We start from the raw sequence: 4,804 nt of genomic DNA, 5'->3' as shown, positions 1-4,804 counted from the left end.
TATATCTCTGAGACCACTTCTGTTTACTTTCCTCGTTCATTCAGTGTTTTAAATTCCACATATAAGTGAAATCATATGGTATTTGTCTTTCTCCGACTGACTTATTGCACTTAACATAATAGTCTCTAAGTCCATCCATATCGTCCCAAATGGTATGATTTCATTCTTCTTTATAGCAGAGTAATACTCCATTGTATATATGTACCACACTTTCTTAATCCAGTCATCTAGTTGGGATTGTTTTTGATTACTGAATCAGTTCCCTTAGTAGTAATTTCAGTTCAGATTTTTTGTTTCTTCTTGATTCAATCTTGGAACATCATATGTTTCTAAGAATTTATCCATTTCTTCTCGATTGTTGGCAAACAATTGGTTCATAACATTTTCTGATAATCCTTTATATTTTTTGTGGTGTCAGTTGTCATGTCTCCTCTTTCATTTCTGATTTTAATTATTTGGGTCCTCTCTCTTTTTTTCTTGATGTTTCTGGCTAATGGTTTATTAATTTTGTTTATTTTTTAAAAGAACCAGCTCTTGGTTTCATTGATTTCGTGTATTGTTTTTTGGACTCTATATCATTTACTTCTGCTCTGATCTTTATTATTTCCTTCCTTCTACTAACTTTGGTCTTTGTTTGTAGTTCTTTTTCCAGTTCCTTTAACAGTAAGGTTAGATTGTTTATTTGAGATTTTTCTTGTTTCTTGAAGTAGGCCTGTATTATTCTGAATTACCCTCTTAGGACTGCTTTCACTGTGTCCCATAGATATTTGGTCTTATGTTTTCATCTTCATGTGGCTCAAGGTATCTTCTGATTTCTCCCTTGATCTCACTGTTTATCCATTCATTACGTAGTAGTATGTTATTATCCTCCATATGTTTGTGTATTTTTCAGTTTTTTTCTTGTTATTGATTTCTAGTTTCATACCATGTTGTCGGAGAAGATTCTTCATATGATTTCAGTCTTCTTAAATATTTTGAGACTGGTTTGGGGCCTAACCTGTGGTCTATTTTGGAAAATGTTCCTTGTGCACTTGACAAGATTGTATATTCTGCTGCTTTGAGGTGAAATCCTCTAAAAATATCAACTAAATCCATCTGGTCTATTATATCATTTAAGGTTGCTGTTTCCTTGTTAATTTTTTGTCTGGTTCATCTGCCCATTGATATCAATGGGATGTTAAAGTCCCCTACTATGATTGTACTACTATTGACCTCTCCCTTTATGTTGGTCAGTATTTGCTTTATATATTCAGGTGGTCCGTGTTGGGTGCATTAATGTTTACAAGGGTTATAGCCTCTTCTTGAATTGATCCCTTTATCAATATGTAATATCCCTCTTTGTCTCTTATTGTAGCCTTTGTTTTAAAGCTTATTTTGTCTCATATAAGTATTGCTACCCCAGATTTTTTTTTTATTTCCACTCACATGAAATAACTTTTTCCATCCCTTTATTTTCAGTCTATGCGGGTTTTCAACCTGAAGTAGGCCTCTTGTAGACAGCATATGTATAGATCTTGTTTCTTATCCATTCAGCTATCCCAGGGGTCAGCAAACTGCACCTTACAAGCCACATGCGGCTCTTTGGGTATGTACCTGTGGCTCTGAAGTAAAATTGAAAATGGAAATGAAACTATCATAGTTTCATTTATAAAACTTTTAAAGGATATTATTCATATAATGGTGATTTTATTTGTTTTATAGGTCTCGCAAAACTCCGAGACACTAAGGCCAGCTCCACACGTTGTGTTTTAGCAGGTCCTGCTTAATGGGTGCCATGTGAAAGGATGTGAATATAAAATTGTTTCATAAGCGTGGAGGGAGGATGAGAGTGGAGGGGAGGTTGAGCTCATGGTAGGCAGGGCGGTCAAACAAAGTGACTAATAAGTGAGCACCCGGGCGCCCTCTACCAGACAAGGTAACTTTGGCAATGGCGAAATGTGATAGTGGGGAATCTAGGGGAGGCATGTGTAGTTGTTTTTTGTGAAGTTTGTGTAGTTGCACTAACGTGGAGTCTGTGTCGTTTTACTGTTTTTGCAACTTACAATTAGTATTCTCTTTTGGCTGGGTGCATCCAGAAACTGCATTAATCTTCACATCCAAGTTGACTACAAGTTAAAAGGTATTGTTGACAATGGCAATCTGGCAATTATTATTATAAAGAAAATTATTTTAAATATGTATATAAAAATAATGTGGTTTTATTATATTTAGATACGTTGATGGTAGAGATTTACCACGGCGTGTTTTACTTCACATGTAACTGTTACAATAAAACGTGTTACTGGTGAGATTTATTTTTATTATATTTTCGATTAATTGTTATTTATTATTTTGAAAAATTACTTAGTTCATTTTATTTCCTTTTAATATAATGTATTTTTTAATGTGTTAAATAAAACATATTGTTTAGGGTGCTGTTCAACATGGCTACAAGGAAAAAAAATTAAGAAAAACAATAAATGAGCATTGTGACTTTAAAACTGCATGGACTGGGCCGGCCAAGTGGCGTGATGTTTAAGAACTGGCTTGGGACGCCAGAGGGCCCCGGTTCGGATCCCACATATGAGGGCCAGTGACACTGCCCTCCACAGCTAAGATGCTGAANTTTACATTATGATTCATAACAGTAGCAAAATTACAGTTATAGAGTAGCAACGAAAATAATTTTATGGTTGGGGGTCACCACAACATGAGGAACTGTATAAAGGGGTTGCGGCATTAGGAAGGTTGAGACTCACTGCAATAATGGAAAAGAAGAATATATTCCAGGGAATCAACAGTAGATTAGATGAAGCAGAGGATTCAACCAGTGATGCAAAAGATAAGGTAGCAGAAAGCACCCAACCAGAACAGCAAAAAGAGAAAAGAATCCAAAAAATTGAGGAGAATTTAAGGGGCCTCTGGGACAATATCAAGAGTACCAACATTCACATTATAGGGGCACCAGAAGGAAAACAGAGAAAAAGCAAGGAATTGAAAGTCTATTTGAAGGAATAATGACATGAGTCTTCCCTAATCTGGTGAAGGAAATAGACATACAAGCCCAGAAAGCACAGAGAGTCCAAAATAAGATAAACCCGAAGAGGCCAACACCAAGACACATCATAATTAAAATGCCAAAGGTTAAATACAGAGAAACTTAAAAGCAGCAAGAGAAAAGCAGTTAGTTAGCTACAAGGGAGACCCCATAAGACTGTCAAATGATTTCTCAACAGAAACTTTGCAGGCAAGAAGGGAGTGGCAGGAAATATTCCAAGTGATGAAAAGCAACGACATACAACCAAGATTGCTCTACCCAGCAAGGCTGCCATTTAGAATTGAAGGACAGATAAGGAGATTTCCAGACAAGAAAAAGCTGAAGGAGTTCATCACCACCAAACCATTATTACAAGGAATCTTAGAGGGACTTCTTTGAGATGGAAGGGGTGTTAAGGATGGGTGAAAGTGGAAGGGATTAGGAAGAACAAATTGGTTGTTACACAGTAGTCATGGGGATGTAAGGTATAGCATAAGGAATATAGTGAATAATATTGTAATAACTAGGTATGGTGCCAGATAGGTACTAGATATATCAGGGTGATGGAAGGGAATGGGGTTGGGGCAGGGTGAAAAAGGTGAAGGCATTAAGAAATACAAATTGGTAGTTAATACAGAATGGGGAATATAATCAACAATGTTGTAAAGATCATGTAAGGTGCCAGATGGGCACTGGGCTTATCAGAGGGATCACGTCACAAACTGAGTAGGTGCCTGAGGAATGTGCTATACACCTGAAGCTGAAGTAGAATACTACTGAATGTCAACTATAACTAAATATATAGGTATATATAGTCACAAGGTGTGGAGTACAACACAGAGAAGATAGTTGATGGTATTGTAACAGCTATATACGATGTCAGAGGTAGTAGGTTCGGGGGTGGGATATCACGTTATGAGGGGTTTAAATGTGTAACTATTACATTGCTTTGTACACCTGAAACTAATAAAAATAAATAAATAATATGCATCCTACAAAAAAAGGAACCGATTTCTGAATATTAATTTTGTATCCTGCTACTCTAATAAATTCATTCATCAGTTCTAATAGTTTTTTGGTGGACTCTTTGGGGTTCTCTATATATAGATCATGTCATCTGCAAATAATGACAGTTTAAATCTTCCTTTCCAATTTGGATGCCTTTTATTTACTTTTATCATCTGATTGCTGTGACTAGGACTTCCAGTAGTATTTTGAATAAAAGTGGTCAAAGTGGACATCATTGTTTTTTCCTGAATTTAAGGAAAACTCTATTAGCTTTTCTCCATTGAGTATGATGTTAGCTATGCATTTATTGTATATGGTCTTCATTATGGTGAGGTATGTTCCCTCTATTCCCACTTTGCTGAGAGTTTTTATCATAAATGAATGGTGGATTTTTGTCAAACACTTTTTCTGCATCTATTGATATGATCATATGATATTTTTTCTTTCATTTTGTGTGGTGTATCACATTAATTGATTTGTGGATATTGAACCAACATTGCATCCCAGGAATAAATTCCACTTGATCATGGTGTATGATCTTTTAAATGTATTGCTGTATTCAGTTTGCTAATACTTTGTTGAGGATTTTTATGTTTATCAGGGATATCAGCCTATAGTTTTTTGGGGTTTTTTTGGTAATTGTTTTGTAATTAGGGTAATGCTGGCCTCGTAAAATGAACTTGGGAGCTTTTCCTCCTCTTGAATTTTTTGCAATAGTTTTGTTAGGATAGGTGTTAATTAGTTGTTGAATGTTTGGTAAAATTCACCTGTGAAGCCACC

This window comes from Hipposideros armiger, unplaced genomic scaffold (assembly GCF_001890085.2).
Source record: "Hipposideros armiger isolate ML-2016 unplaced genomic scaffold, ASM189008v1 scaffold_254, whole genome shotgun sequence".
NCBI lineage: Eukaryota > Metazoa > Chordata > Mammalia > Chiroptera > Hipposideridae > Hipposideros > Hipposideros armiger.
The sequence above is the reverse complement of the archived record's forward strand: the minus strand, read 5'-3'. Positions refer to the sequence as shown.